The sequence below is a fragment of the Periplaneta americana genome, chromosome 11 (genome assembly GCF_040183065.1).
Source record: "Periplaneta americana isolate PAMFEO1 chromosome 11, P.americana_PAMFEO1_priV1, whole genome shotgun sequence".
Lineage (NCBI taxonomy): Eukaryota > Metazoa > Arthropoda > Insecta > Blattodea > Blattidae > Periplaneta > Periplaneta americana.
Genome location: NC_091127.1, coordinates 157,088,468 through 157,105,021, shown reverse-complemented (window position 1 = coordinate 157,105,021; position 16,554 = coordinate 157,088,468). Strand labels below are relative to the sequence as shown.

The window sequence follows — 16,554 nt, the reverse complement described above, 5'->3', positions numbered from 1 at the left end:
AGCAATAACGTTTCTTCTGAACTTACATTTCACTTTTTCTGAAATTAATGAATTGTTGTTTTGGATAATGGTTTGTGATACTTTATCCACTATATTAAAGGCTTCTGAGAGTTGTAGTTTAGACGATTGTAACAGGATGATGCTTTTGGACACGATTTTAAAATTGGAATCAATGAACAGAATATGTTGCAATAGCTGTTCAGAAGGCAATGATTTTTACACCTGCAACAGTGGAACTGTCTGTGCTATCCAATTCATGAATTACCTCCATTATTTTGCCGTAATGTTCTGGTTTCCCCTTCCATTATTATAAATTACAATGTGTTTTAACTGTACAGAATAAGTGGAAATGGAATATTAATAACTGATTGAAAAGTAATGTTCTGCATAATAATTAACAGCATCCAATGACGTTCCCCAATGGGTCAAGACTGGCTGCGGGGGTAAGGGTATTCCAGGGGCAATTGTTTGGAACAGCAACACTCTCATTGTAGTATGTTTGATTGAGTTCTTGTCTGCATTGAACAAATGTTAAGCTTTGACTATTCCAACTACAACAACAAGTGCTTACATAGGTATACATTAGCTATAGCTGCTCTATCTATTTGGACCGGTCACAACTCTTAACATGAACTGCTTATACTGCCAGACTAGGTGGTTGCTTGCCTTCTCTATACTACTGTACATTGGCAAACTTGATTGCATGCTGTGTGTGGCAATTGAACGAAGTGTAGTAATAATAATAATAATAATAATAATAATAAATGAACTTACCCATTCAAATAAGGTTGAGAATAGTCGTCGACTGTGCTGAAGGCATAGATTTGCACGTTTTATTAGATTATGAAACATGTTGATTAAAGTTTATTTTGTGACAGAATTTTGTTGTTGCCAATTTTAGGGTTGTGTTGATATAGTAACGAGTTAGCAGCACCTGAAAAGAAATAATTGGGTGGAGTGAGATGAGGGGATCTTGGAGGGCATAGTCGTGCAATTATCCTCTCTCTGTGAAAATGTTTTGTAAGAAATTAATTAACACATGAGATATGTGAGCTGTAGAAAAAACCATTTAGCAACTCTTGTTCATTTAACTTGGAATAAAAGGAATGAATATTGGAACAGTAAACTTCAGAATTGACGTGTGATGAAAGAAAGAAAGAAAGAAAGAAAGAAAGAAAGGAAGGAAGAAAGAAAGAAAGAAAGAAAGAAAGAAAGAAAGAAAGAAAGAAAAAAGGGGGGGGGGCCAATAATTATAGGTTGGTATATAGCACACGAACATATATTTTCTCTGGATGTAGTTTGGTTTTTTTTGTGGAGTGTGCAGATTTTGAGATGAGCAAATTCTGGTTTTTTGGGAATTAATGTAATGTGTGAGGTGAAATGTCCTATCCAACACTTTAACACCATGGTGTGGAATGATCCTCTGGAACTGTTAGCGATAATGAATATGTTTGTTGTGGTTGGCAGGTTTTAATTCAATTTGTAAGAACACAAATGCAGTGCTTTATGTGCTGTAATGTAGGAAATGTTTGTCTGATTTTTAAGCTTCCTATCAGAGATATCTAAAAGCTTATTTTGTGTTAACACAGGCTGCCACTGCTCACAGCATCTTGTACAGAACTGGAGTGACGAAATTTATTTGTGAAATTGTAGATGGGATCATGATATGGTTATTTTGAGTTTTGAAACAGCTCTAGAAATTGTTGAACTTTTGCTGTGTATTGGCTGCCTTCTCTAAACACATTGTCCACTAGAAAAAGACGTTGTTCTATCGTGAACATTTAAACTCTGTCAGAACATATGTCTTACATTCTGGAAGACATCTGCAACCTTTGTCACAGTGGGGATGTTGAGACAGTATAAAGTTCCTTGACCTTGGCCAAGTCTTAAGGGTGTTACCAACAGCGTTTCAGGTGCTTGACCAGTATTGTAACTGTGATTTTGTGGAGGGACTAAAGAGTATCACACTGCGATGTATGCATAATTTGGGGAATAGTGCAAGCAGAGAATGATAATTTGTTTTTCCTGCTGATGTAGGAGGCATTGTAGTCTCGTCCTTTGAGTTAAATGTGATGGAATTATGGGAAGAATGTAATTTTAGTGTGAGTAATTATTTTGTTAATGATGCGAAACATTAACTGAAGTGAAAGTATTTTCATCACCGAGGTGACGATAAAGAAATTACACTGCAAATGATTATTTTTGGTATGTATCTAAGTTGATATCTAACTGTATGTACTCACATTATGAATAATGTATGCAGCCCAATTTCTCGCAGTAATGATATGTAGGGAATTTGTTGATAATGTACGGATTTGATTTTGAGTTGCTACATGTGGTATTATTGGATGCAATTGTTATGTGGAAATTTGATTAGTTAGGATAGTTTGTTTATTTATTTATTTATTTATTTATTTATTTATACATAAATTGACAAAGATTGAATAATAGTATTGTAATACTTGTAAATGAATATTTTTCAAAATTGGAAATAGCTTACCTGTTTCACATTGAAATACATATTACAAATAGTTGTATAAATTAATTATAAATGGGTCACATGCGAAAAAGTGAAATGCTTGAGGTTGGGTGTGACCAATTATGGAACAGGATGGAAGGAAAAAGAGAAAAGAAAGTGATAGTGACAACTGTGATTAAACTGTTAAGTGTAATTACAAAATATACAAGTTGAATGGTAGATTGCCAGGTGAAATGAGTTACAGTCGGAGAAGGAATCATTTTGAATATTGCTGGAATGTTTTTTGATGCAAAGATTTTGGGAGAAAGTGCATCTATAATGTGAGTAAATGTGATAATTTGTTATTATGTTAATCTAGATACACACACAACAATAAATTGTAACAATTAGGTACTCAGAATTATATGTAATGTGTGCTTACTGTCTGTATGGGATATCTATTTTTGTTGTTAATTTCTGAAGATTGACATTGATGAAGATGGGAGTTTTAGGTAGAGTTGGATGTACATCTTGTTGGGTTCATTGTAGAAATGGAGTGAGTGAGTGAATGAAAGTGGCACAATGTGGGTGACTAGGTATTGTTCTCTGCTGGTGCTCTTTTAGTGATGAATTTGTTGTTGTCAGTAGGTTTCTGTTTTCTTGAATAGTTTTCCTCTAGCTTTTGTGTCAATGAGTTTCCTTTTTGAATATATATTGTGTCTGTATTCCCCAACTTTTTGAGATTAATTTGTTGTACTAAGTTTTCTGTTGATGAGTTAATATTTTTCATTCAGTATATTTTCTATGGTGTATTTGTTGTCCTATTTTGTGAGATTGATTCGTTTTACTGAGTTTTCTGTTGGCTTTTGTATTGCTGGCCCTACTTTGTGAGATTAATTTGTTGTAGTCAGTTTTGTGTGTGCTTTTGTCGATGGGTTTGTCTTTTTCAATTATTGTCGTCGTCATTTGTGTTGTGATGAGGGTGTATGTGTACAGTGAGGCCACAATGTTGTATGATCCCTATTATAAAGGAAGGAAGGAAGGAAGGAAGGAAGGAAGGAAATGAATGGGAATTGTTTATAGTAGTGTGGCACTTGTTTTCTTGTCCTTTACATTACTTGTGGAGAAGAGATTGTGTTCCAATCTGAAAATTGTTTGTCTTAAAATGGTGCAGAAAGTGAGTGCACAACTGTGTCCTCTTTGATTTCTTGCATGGACTTAAGAACTTGCTGAATGGTGTAATTAGATGTATGAGCCATCATTTAGTTGATGTAATGTGAAACAGAATATGGGAGAATAGTGTATTTGTGTTTGTACTTTGTTAGATTAATCCGTTTTATTATGTCGATGAGTTTATATTTTTCAATCAATGTTGTGTATGTAGAGTGTTTGAGTAGTTTTCCTGAGTTGTCTGTTGGCTTTGTTTGGATGGGTTGATATTTTAGAATCAGTGTTTGTTTAGATGTGGTCAGGGTATAGAAATTTGTGTATTTGAGTTCCTACATTTGAAAATAAATTTGTTGTATCCAGACTTTTGTTTGCTATCGGTTTATACCTTGTTTCTGTCGTGGTCAGGGTGTATATCTTGTGTATTTGACTTTGTTTTATTCAGCTTTCTGTTGGCTTTTGTATTTGTGTTAGTACATTTTGAGATAAATTCGTTTTACCCAGTTTTCTGTTTGCCATGGGTTTATATTTTGTACTCGTTTTTGTTGATGTCATGTCTGTTGTGATCTAGAGTACTTGTGTCCCTAGTTTATTAGATTAATTAGTTTTGTGTATTTGTGTCCCAAGTTTATTAGATTAATATGTTGTCATCAGTTTTCTCTTTGCTTTTGTCATTGAGTTTATATTTTTGAATCATTGTCGTACTTTTTGGGATTAAAATGGTTTACTGAAATATCTGTTGGCTTTCCTCGATGAGTTTATATTTTTAATTTAGCGTCTTTTCTGTTGGTGACAGAGATTAATTTGTTTTACTCAGTTTTCTCTTTGCTTTTGTATTTCCGAATGAGTGTCTTTTGTGTTGTAGTTTTTAACATTAATTTGTTGTACGTAGTTGTGTTTTTGTCCTTACTTTGTTAGATGAATTCGTTTTAGTTGATATTCTCTTTGTTTTTAATAATAATAATAATAATAATAATAATAATAATAATAAAAAAACACAGATATAGAGAGGTATGTAACATTGCGGTTGTGGTTTCAGAAGTCTTTAGTTTGTTCAATTAGTGATAGAGATCTGTTTTTGCACTTGTGTAGGTGATACTTGGAGCACGGTTTGTTACGTAACTTGCAGATGTAGTTGTCCTTGGGGTCGTGGTAGGTGCTATCTGTGCAGATGTTTCTGTGACGTGATGTAGTTGGAAGTTGGGTCCTTTTCAGGAGTCTGTTGTCATTGCGTCTGTTGCTGGGATCTGTGTTGCTTTGCTGCTCCTCCTCCTCCTCCTCCTCCTCCTCCTCCTCCTCCCTTGAATGAAGATTGCGTATGCCTGGGTGTGTGGTAGTTTGAAGCTGTGTTTTATGTCGTCTACGAAGAGAGATTCCTGTAACTGTTTCTGGAGAATTTTGAGATTTATAGCGTCCTTTTGAGGAATCTTGCTTTGACTCTTTGCAGTTTCTTTCTTTCTTTGTTTCTTTCTTTCTTTCTTTCTTTCTTTCTTTCTTTCTTTCTTTCTTTCTGGTTGGTAGGTAGGTAGGTAGGTAGGTAGTTCCAGATTAGATGTATTCCATAGATAGGTGGGTGGCTGGCCGTCCGTCCGTCCGTCCGTCCGTCCGTCCGTGCGTGCGTTCTTTCTTTCTTTCTTTCTTTCTTTCTTTCTTGTATGTGTAGTGAAAACGTGGTTCCCAGGTATTTGAAGTTTGTTACGAATTGTAGGGGAGAGTTACCACAGGTCAAGGCTTTTTAACTTTACCCAGGTTGCATCAGTATATATTGACCAATCAGAACGCAGTCCCCGTGTGACGTATGACGATTCCTGGCACATGGCGACTATCATTTGATAATATTGTGTTGTGCCGAGAAATGTTGAAATAAATTGAAAATAATGCAAAATATCACCCGTGAAACGTTAAAATACATATATAATATATAGAAAATACTTACATATTATGGATTTGTGTTGTTCACTGTTTATTTTTGAATTGATAGTGGTAATGGCCAACATCTGTATCTGCAGGACGTTTTCGTGTTTTCCCAATTTTATTCTTGTTATACCTCATTTAATTCACGAGTCAGAGTTTTACGGTGGTTTCACCATGATGTAATGGCATAACCATGTTCTGCCTATATTGCGTGTGAGCGTGTGCAATTTTATTATGAAGCTGCGGAAATTTATTTTTTTTAGTTTAAAGACAACATAACCTATAGGCATAACACAAATACGATGTATGTAGTGATCAGCTCGTGTGATAGTTGAGGAAACCCTGAAATTAAATTTAAAGTAGTGCAAATTATAACGTGTGATATTTATACGTAGTTATAAAATACTTACGAGTGCATACGTATGTTTGCTCTGTCTGTTTTCACTGTGGCTTCGAAAATATCCGTAGGAATATCTTCAGCTGTCCTTTTAAGTATATTTTTGCCAACCTGAAATTCAGTGATATCATGGAATTCAAGAAAGTGATCTTCAATTTATAATGTTGTAATATAATATGAACATTAATTTTTCGAACGATTTCTTCTACTCTGTCGTACAAAAATGCTTGTTTAACTACCATAGTACTTAATAATAATAATAATAATAATAATACACAAAAATGGCATACAAGTGAATTACTTACTTGTTAATTAATTATTTTCTTGTACTTTTTATTCATCTGTCTCGCTTCTGCATTATCCTGCACTCTTAACCTCTTCCTCTTGTGTGCTTCAGTTTTGGAATTTAGATACTTTATCCTCACGAAAAATATAGTTTTCAGAGCTGCTTCAAGTACCTCTGAAGGGATATGTTGTAGGCCTACACTTGAAGCTACGAAGTCTGAGGTCCTTTTTAAAACATTTTTCCCCCCGTTGAACATTGTCTTTATGGAATAATGTGAATGAGGACACAATATTTTTTAATTCTTGTAGCCAGGTTTCAGAAGGTGAAGTAAGGCCTCCGTATGAAAGATGTCTAACCCAGGATGGAACTGTGTAGTTATGTTCTGTGTGAATTTTGTGCGTGAAGTTTCCCAGATACGGATATTTATCTTTAAACTTCTTGGCCATGTAACCTGCAATATATTCCAAACCATCTTCTTCACTTTGTTGTACAATTTCAGCATGGGAAATTTGTTCATTTTCAAGATCTTTAATGTGTAGTTCAGCAGGCAGGCAGGCAGGCAGGCAGGCAGACAGCTTGATTCAGGTATGGTTATTTGAGCTTTGTTTAGAGCTTTCGCTACTATAAATTCATCCTGGTCAGCATCAGTTGTATATGTTTGCCTCTGAATAACTCCAGGGTTCTTACCTAAGATAATCATTCTTATTCTGTATATACAGTCCAATGGAGAAGGATGATCATGTAGTCCACCTCGAGTCCGGATTTGAGAAAAGAAATTTTCTACCAGATCTTGGTTTAGTCTGTGTGTTAAAATGTATTTGATGTTGTGCTTTTCAACCATATCTTGAAACAAGAGGCGAAGGGATTTAATGGAAACAATTACAGCTTTCTGAAAGGCCTGTAAACTATTTTTTCCAGTGCAGAGTGAGGTGGTCATGACTGTTTCCATTTTATTTAAAATTATATTTTGCTGCTCTAGATATGTTCCATAGGGCATTTTAGTTGGAACTGAATGGTTAGGGGTATAAGAATTAAATATGTCATACCATTCATTTAACAGTTCTATGAAGGCTCCTGTTACTTCAGCTAACTTTTTGTCAGGTCCAGGTTTGTAATGTTTCAAAGCAGTGGCTGTAGTGTGAGAGAGTAACTGTGCAGCTAACAGAACATTTTGCCTTTTAGTTTTTTTCACATTTCACATGGCTGGCATGAAGTTATTTCTGTGGCAGTACTTTTGATCAATTCTTCCACAGGAACACTACTGATTTGTTCTCCATTTTCCAAAGTAAATCCGTTGTCTAGGAACCAGTTACGAATCAACTTTAAAAGATGGGGGGCATCAGCAAAAAAGTAGATGGGGTTCCTGTGAGACGGGATGCTTGTAGATTGTATTCTGAATTGATATTGACAGCTCCCTCCAGAGACCCATATTCCCTCCACCACAGTCACTAACACAGGCAACTACTTTATAGCCAATATTATTAAATTTAATGATAATATCATCCAGTATGACCGAGTGATTTTGCAATCAAAGCCAATATATATATATATATATATATATTGCCTGCTTCCATTTCGCAAAAAGTCCTCTAGCCACTACAATCTGGAGATAAGAATAAGGTCCCACAACTTCATCCTCTTTCTGGTCATATTCGAGAGTACTGGCTATTTTCATTTCGTCATAGGATAGAACTGTTGTTTTTTTTTTTTTTTTTTTTTTTTTTTTTTTTTTTTTTTCAAAATTATTCATATTCTGTCCTGCAACATCCATTATTTGTATGACATCAGGCAAAACACCTTGTCGCAGTGACAGATTTGAAGCCCACCTTTGAAGCGATGAAATTCCAGGTAAGGGAATATTCATTTTTTCTCTAAGGTATATGTAGCACCTTTTACTAAGGTATCTAATAGTGAAAGCATTAGAAATATCGTCAGGTGACCATTTCACATATTTTATATTTTTTTTGTTCATGATTATGTCTATTTGATTTTTACTAAAAACCCCTGAAAGTACTTCCTGAATTTTGTGATTTAATGCAAGAACTTTCTTCTCATCCATTTCATCAGATATTTTTAAAATTTTTTTTTTCCAATTGGCTAATCTGTTTTTTATATCCTTCAACTTCATATCTACTTTATAAACATTGCTCTTTGAGTTTCTTATTTTCCTCTAGAACTGTGTTATAATTTTTAAGTAGAATTTCATACCTCGCTTCTTCATTCTGTGGCTCAGGTTCTGGTACTGACTCACCCACTTCATTAATTACAGCATCCTCTTCTAACATATTGTGAACAATAGTTTTTAGATTTCTCTTCTCCATTCTTATATTTCGAGGTGATACTGTCTTCTGAGACTGTTCTGGTGTTAAATTTAATGTTGGAACAGCTGAAAGTAACACAGAATTAATAATTATAATTAATAATAATAATAATAATAATAATAATGCCTATCATAATAAGAGTATAAAAAAAATCAGTCATGTGATAATTTATAGGCAGAGCTTGACAAACGGGACTTTATAATAAACAGGAATATTCAAAATTCATAAGTATTACAGGGAGAACACAAGTTATAGATAACTTTCTTCACAACAGACATAATACTTGATATATTTGTTTTTAATTTCTTTACACAAATTTTAAATGTAATTAAATTATTAGCCTTACCAGTTGGTTTTAAAGTCCTTGGTCTTTTTACTTGAATACCAAGTAAAGAAGCCCTGGAATCCAATTCAAAATCTTCCTCTTTAAAATGTAGTGAACATATTCTGCTGGTATCAGGGTTAAATTTATCTTGCCTTTTGCACGCTATTATCCATTGTTTCCTGATGTCTTCTCTTTTAGGTATACAAAAAAAAGAAACATGTTCACCTTTGCTTTTGTGGTAAAAGCTTTTGCAGATAGCAACAGCACATCTTTGGCCTGGCATGGCTGAAAATGGACTAGGACATTAGGAGGGAAGAATACAATATATATCATTATCGGTATTATTGTTATACATATTATTTTATTAAATACATGGTGTACAAAATTATTGAAATTTAGAAATAATTAATTTACTAATTTTTCCATAACATAACAGCGATAAAATAATAATGGTATTAGATTAAAATACTATAAATTAAAATCGCGCGGGAACGTAAGTTTAATGTTTCCAAACGAGCTGTAATTCATTTAACATTAGTTTAAGTCATTTATAACGCAGGACTTTAAGCAATTATTCAATATTTATAAGGTGAAAACATTTATGCTATTAAGCAATTCCTAAAGATCACTTAGAACACATTTAAATGCCGCTATATGCGGGAAACGTGTGACGTCATTGACGATCCCCGCTCCCCTCAATAACCCTCGTCACCAAGCTCCATTTTGAGGCAACCTGTAGAGAGTTAAAAAAAAGCCTTGACCACAGGTGAAATGGTCTCTCTTTGCAAGTGTGCCTCCTCTTGTTTTCGAGCTGTTTATGTTCATGGAGTTGGATGTTGGGCATTGCTGCTTGCAGATGTTCAGGGCTTGTGGAGGGAATGGCCATGTCGTACATCAGTAGTTTAACATTTTTGTGCTTATAGCATTGCTGATATCTGCTGTCATGTTAAATGAAACTGGACTCAGCAGTTCTCCTTGCAAAATGTCATATACTGGTATATGGTTTGCATGAAGGATTGGTTTGATAGTTTGAAGCTCTTGATTTGCTGTGCCTAATATGTTCTCTAGTTTGTTTATTGACCTGCTGATACTGTCAAAGGGTTTGGAATAATCTATGAAGATTGCATAGAGTGAGGTGTTGTGTTGTGATTGTTAGTGTTATTTCTTGCACTGCGTGAAGTGTTGATCTGCCTGGGGTGAAATTGATACTGGGTTATAGGTATATTTGCGTCCTAGTGGGATTTTGGAGAACAGTTTGAACATTACGTTTGGATCCATCCATCCATCCATCCATCCATCCATCCATCCATCCATCCATCCATCCATCCATCCATCCATCCATCCTTCCTTCCTTCCTTCCTTCCTTCCTTCCTTCCTTCCTTCCTTCCTTCGCCTTAGTAGAGTACTGTACCATTGTTGTGGTATTGAGTTCGTCATGAGACATTTGTTGAATGGTTCTCCTATGTCTTGTAGGGTATCTTTAAGGTGCTGCATGTAAATTCCATGTGGCCTGGCCGCTTTGTTGTTTTTGTCGTTTCTTATAAAATCACTTGTGATCAGGTCTATGGCTTGCGAGAGTGTTGCTGTTGGTGCGAATTGATTTGAGGTTTTGTCCTAGAAGGTTGCTGAAGTGTTCTTCCCATTGCTCTATGTTTACTGGGTAATTGATTTTTGCTTCTTCGAGGACTTTAAGGTGTTATGTGGGTTCCTTTCTGCTTCTGTGATTAGATTCTGTTGAGCGAGGAGATGATATTGTAGCTTCTTTTCTTTTAGGAGGTGTTTGTATTTTTGACGTTCTGCGGCGTATTCTGCTTGTGCTTAATTCCCATGTTCTCTAGGTGCATTGCTGCATAGCATTTAGTATTGAATGAATGAATGAATGGTCCTGGGTGCTTTGGTGATGGCTGGAATAATTAGTTCGTGTAAGGCCTCTGCTTCATCATTATTGATGGTATTTGGTTCCTTATTGCTTGCCATTTATATGTGTTGGTACTTTTGGTTTGCCTGTCATGGGTAGGTGTTTCCTATTTCCAACTGGGTGTGACCTTGGTTGTTGGTGAAGATAAAGTCAATCGTACTTGTCCCATTACTAATAAGATTAATTTAAATTATACTAATTTTGATAGAGTTTCCTCTTTTAAGTATCTGGGTTCCACAGTGAAAGACAATAGTGATGTTATGACTGATATAAAAGAGAAGATTGCAGATGGAAATCGAGGTCTTTGGGCATTGAATAAAACTATGAAGTCCAGGTATATCTGAAGAAAAGCTAAAATAAGAGTATATAAAACTATTATTAAACCAATAGTAGTATATGGAAGTGAAACCTGGACTTTACCTGAAAGGGTAATAAAGATCTTAAATGCCTGGGAAAGGAAAGTATTACAGAAAATCTTTGGGCCTACTTATGAACAAGGCTTTTGGCGAATGAAAACAAATGCTGAGTTATATGAATTATATAAAGATATCAACATTGTTGTTGACATAAAACTCAGAAGGTTAAGAGTGGCTGGGACACGTAGCCAGGATGGAGAACAATCGCACACCCAAAGCTCTACTAGATGCATTGCCAGTAGGAAGAAGGAAAGTCGGACGACCTAAATTGAGATGGTTGTATGACGTTCAGGCTGACGTAATGAAAGTTGGAATTAGAAGATGGAGAACACGAGCATTGAGACAGGAGTGATTGGTCGGATGTTCTGAGGCTAAACTACAATGGCCGTAATGCCAATGATAATAATAATAATAATAATAACAACAACTTGCCCCGTTTGGTGCTATGTAAGTGTATTCTTCTGTATTTAGTAGTTGTAGTCAGTGGGTTTGTTGTGGTCTGTTTTTTCCCCTAGCCCGTCGATAATTGTCTCTGGGTTGGGTGTTAGGCGTGAAGTATACTTGTAATGTTTATTATTCGGTAGTTGTCAGTGCAGGTGCGGGTTTTATGGTCTTCCTCTGTTAGCTAGGGAGTGGGCTCTGTAGAAGTTGTTGGTGGTTATGTCACTTGTGCCATAAGTACATGATATTCGTGCAAGTTGAGAGTTGAGTTGATTGTGAGGATGGACTTGAGTCTTTGTACGTTCCATAGCATTATGTAGTTGTTAGTTGTGGAGCAATTGTGCACTGGCACTTTGTTGTGGGTCAAGTATTGCTCCGTGGTGTTTAACAGTTGTGCCCTCCGGCCATGAGTCCGGGTCGGTGGCTTTGTGCAGGTCTCTAAGAGGTATTCCCCACTTTGTAGGCTTTTTGGGAATGTTTCTTCACAGTGAGACGTCTAGTTTGTTGAGGTGCCTTCCCACCATTTCACAGGCTGTGTTGTGGTGTAGATGGGCTTGAAGTTTGTTTGCATCGTCTGCTGTGGAGGGGATTGCTTGGTACCTATAATTGTTGGAGTTTGCATGTTCTTTCGTTTCTCAGCAGTTGTCTGTTGCTCCAGGGGTATTTGTTCCTCTCCTTTTCCAGTTTGGTTGTTCTCAGCTTGTATATCTATTGTACTTGTGCCCCTACTTTGTGAGATTTTGGTTTTACTCAGTTTACAGTTGGTTTTAGTTATGATTGGGGTGTATGTCTCGTGTATTTGTTTAGTTGTCTTTGGACATTTGTAGATGAGGTGTTTGTCGATCAACATGTTAGCTGTTGTGGTCAGGATGTATTAGTGTCTCTACTTTGTTAGATTAATTTGTTTTGCGTGGGTTTATATTTTTTTTAATCGTGAGTCAGTTTTGTTGTTTCTGCAATGAATGTCGTCTGTGTTGTGATGTGTGTGTTTTGAGATGAGTTGGTTTTGCTTGTATTTGTGAATGAACATGTTTTCTTGTGTGATTAGGGTATATGTGACAATTTGTTTTACTGAGTTTACTGTTTGTTTTTGCTGATGGGTTGATATTTTTTTTGTCTGTTGTGTATTTATGCCCCTACTTTGTGAGATGAATTTGTTTTTGTCTTTCCTGTTGTGGTCGGGCACTACTGTTTAAGATTCATTTGTTGTACCGGTACTCAGTTTTGTTTTTGGCTTATGTTTCCCAATCAACGTGTTTTCATCGTTCATTTTTGTTGATATGTATATATTTCTGAATGAATGTTGTGTGTTATGATTGGGGTGTATGTCTCGTGTTCTACTTGGATATTTTTTTAGTTATACTTTTAAATCAACATTGTTCCTGTTGTGGTCATGGTGTATATGTTGCGTATCTTTTAGGGATTAATTGATTTTGTGAAAGTTGATTTTCTCTTTGCTTTTGTCGATTGGTTTATATTGTATTTGGACTTGGTTTGCTAGAGACAGGGTTCATTTGTGTATTGAGAATGTATATTATGATTTATTGTTGTATGTGTAAACTATCTTTTGTGGAATGACATCTGCGATAGTAGTTATTACGAGAATTGTATGTATTGTTGGCAGTAATGGCATTGTTTGTTTTTCTTTGTAATAAAGTGTAATAATTTAAAAATATGGAAATTATTATCCAAATTTGAGGGTGAGAGAGAAAGAAAGAAAGAAAGAAAGAAAGAAAGAAAGAAAGAATGAATGAATGAATGAATGAATGAATGAATAAATAAAGAAATAAATTTACAGAAATTGGCTGAATGCTGCGTGTGTAAGTGGGGAATAGAGACATTTAGCATGTGCCATGTCGAAACTAGTTGTGATTAGCATTGTAGATGTTTAACACTTTGAGCCTGGAGCCATTTCAGTATCTCCATTGCCGTGTGCTGGAAAGTTGTAAGGGTTCGAAAAAACGGAAAAAGTAATAAAATGAATAAATTTAGAGATGATGAAAGGAAAGTTTGAACTTGTTGTTGCAGATTTTGGCGCATTACTCCAAGGTTCAATAGATAACTGACACCAATTATATACATATGAAACACAGTTTTGACGCTAAATATTACACTGTTTGACATTCAGTTATCTTAGCATTAGTTTGTTTTCACTGCTACTCGCAGTGGTTGGCTCTTGTATGGTTGATTTCGAAGCAGTTGCACAGTAGATGATGGTGTACGCTGTGTATGACGTTTTTGTTTGGATTCTGTGAGGAAAATGATCTCTTGCAACAAGCAGGCGTACTGCCATTACTTGGACGTGATTGTATTGTCATTTCCATCCCTACACACGTAACGAGACTTTGTGCAACTTTTGCGTTGCAAAATATGCGTATTGACAAGTGCAAGATGAAAGAGGTGGGAAAATACCACTTGAATGATTTCCTCTAAAAGGAATAATATGAGATTTATCCTAGATCATAAATGTAACAGATATGTCGGGGTTATAGGCTTTGTCAGGTTTACTACGCTGCTATCTAGTTACATAAGGAGTCGCGTCATAATACCCATTCGAATTGCATTAGCGACTGTGCTGCCATCTCGTGTTCGTTTACGGCGGACGGGTGGCGATCCTGGCGGTTGTCTTCAAAGTGCTGCCGATTTTAACGTAGCGAGGAGTTATCTGTTACATATATAATGTAGGGATTTATATATTCCACAACTGTAATGGGTTTTATTTTTTGATGGTCTCCTTTCGATGTTGTTTGAACAATGTGATTATCATCGGCTGTGGTTAGTAAATACACATCTCGTACATGATGCCATTTTGTAGCTAAGAGATGATGATGATGATGATGATGATGATGATGATTATTTGCCATAACGGTTCGTACTGCTTTTGTTTCAACAGTCCACAGGGTGATGGAAAAGTTGTGGACTTGTAAAATATCTGTCCATATAGACGTTCGTTCGTTCGTTCGTTTGTTTGTTTGTTTGTTTGTTTGTTTCTGGTTCACATAATGTATTGGCAACACTGAAAGTCTTGTTTCGTGTGCACAAACATATCCACTGATAGCCTCATCTATTGTAAGATTTTCATCTGGAGTGTACACGTCTCGAAATCTCGTTGTGAGGATGTTAAAGAATGTATTTATTTTGTAGAGAGGATCGTAGCCTAGCGTCACGTCCCTCATTGAGACAGTCCGGCACTCGTTACATACCGCGGCTGTGAAGGTTGCAAATTTGTACTCTTCGAACACGCTGTGAACCTTTTCCTTATATTTAGTCCGGGGTCATAGAATTACAGCTAAGAGAATTGTATGTTATGAATGCTGACATAAACATTATTTGAAGAAATGTTCCTCTTTATGCGAAGCTACAACAGAGAACTTGAGATGGCGGAGCATGTAAATATATAATAGGATGCGAAACTGCGGTCAGCACCATCTGCCGGCAGGGAGCTGAAATAAGATGAGCGCCCAACGTCGTAGGTGGTGAACATTAGAACTACGTGTTAGTCTATCCGTAGGAGAATAAAGATGTAAATGTTTTATTTTTTAATATCGATGAGGGTTTAACATTTTCGTCACCAGGTGGGCTGAGTAATTAGTTACTGTTTTCGCTACTTGGTGCGCTGTTAAATGTAATTATGGTTGTGTCGAAAGTAGCGCGCTAGCTTTGAATAAGTCGCTGAGGTTGAGGACGGTGCAATAACTTAACATCTAGTGAAGTTGATGTCTTTGCTATATAAAAGTGAAACTAGAAACAACGTTCATATTGAAAACTCAAACGGTTTTAGCGTAGTACGATACATTTTTAAACTTGTAATGGTAATAGTACCATGTCCGGCGTCTATTACACGAGCGAATGTGGTATTGTTACGGTAAAATTGCGTATAGATCGCATAGATCGCATGACACGCAAAATAAAGATATATGTTGTCGTCTTTTGTTTTCTGCTTTATTTCATGTATAAAATTGTGTATTGTTGGTTAAATAATAAAAATATGTTGTGCAATTATGTTTTCTGTGTTATTTCCTTCCTATATATTGTTTGTGATAGTAGAAGAGAAAGATTGGGTTGGGGGGGGGGGGGAAGAGTGGTTCGTTGCCCATTTCTTTCAGGGCTCATCCCAACATTTGTGTTATTACTCACGGAACAATGTTGCGTAGGATGAGGTGTCGTGCTGACGACAAGCCAATGTTGAGGTGGAAGGATGTCTGTTAATCATGATTGAAATTATTTAGAAGGAAATATGTACAATGCAGCGATTTTCGTCGTGTACGTTGTCGTTCCAAGCCAGAGGGTGGAGTACGCTCTTATTTATTTATGTATTTATTTATTTATTTATTTATTTGTTTGTTTGTTTGTTTGTTTGTTTGTTTGTTTGTTTGTTTGTTTGTTTGTTTTGGTTTTTCTTTTTAAGATGCGACATGAGCTTGGAACTACAGTGACATGGACTACCACACTGGAAGCTAGCAATTGTCGTTAAGATGGCTGACGTTAAAACTTGATTGATAATTGATGCGAATGCAAAAATCGACGAAACGTACCAATGCTAACATACAGTCGTGAAGCTCAATACGTAGTAAATATGCAAACATTTGATAGTTGCTCACCACTAGGATCGCTAATATCGCCTCATTACAGGCAATGCAAAATAGTACCCTCAAAACTCAAGCTTCGTGACTGTATATAGTAGACTGTGCTAACATTGTGTGCAACTCAACCGCCGTTACCATAGCAACAGGCCTACCACGCTATGTGACATTCAGTTGTTTAATGTGTTTATCTAGAGCAGGGTTGGAGTTACCGAGGGAAGAAATTGATTTAAGATATATTCTTGAATTGTCCAAATTTGGAGATGTTTATGAATGAGAACTGTAATAGGTGCATGTCCCCAAGCATATAATGTTTTATTTAAAATTG

At 36.0% G+C, this 16,554-nt stretch overlaps 1 long non-coding RNA gene across 1 annotated transcript in view; it reads left to right on the top strand.

Annotated features, from left to right (window-relative positions):
* The window catches only part of LOC138709480 (uncharacterized), a 17,654-nt gene extending 3,602 nt beyond the window's left edge, over positions 1–14,052 (top strand). The window contains exons 1-2 of the long non-coding RNA XR_011334937.1: positions 1–5,349; positions 9,635–14,052. The exon at positions 1–5,349 is cut by the window's left edge and continues 3,602 nt beyond it. This is a non-coding gene — a long non-coding RNA (uncharacterized lncRNA). The remainder of the gene's footprint in view (positions 5,350–9,634) is intronic.
* The last annotated feature ends 2,502 nt before the right edge of the window (positions 14,053–16,554 follow it).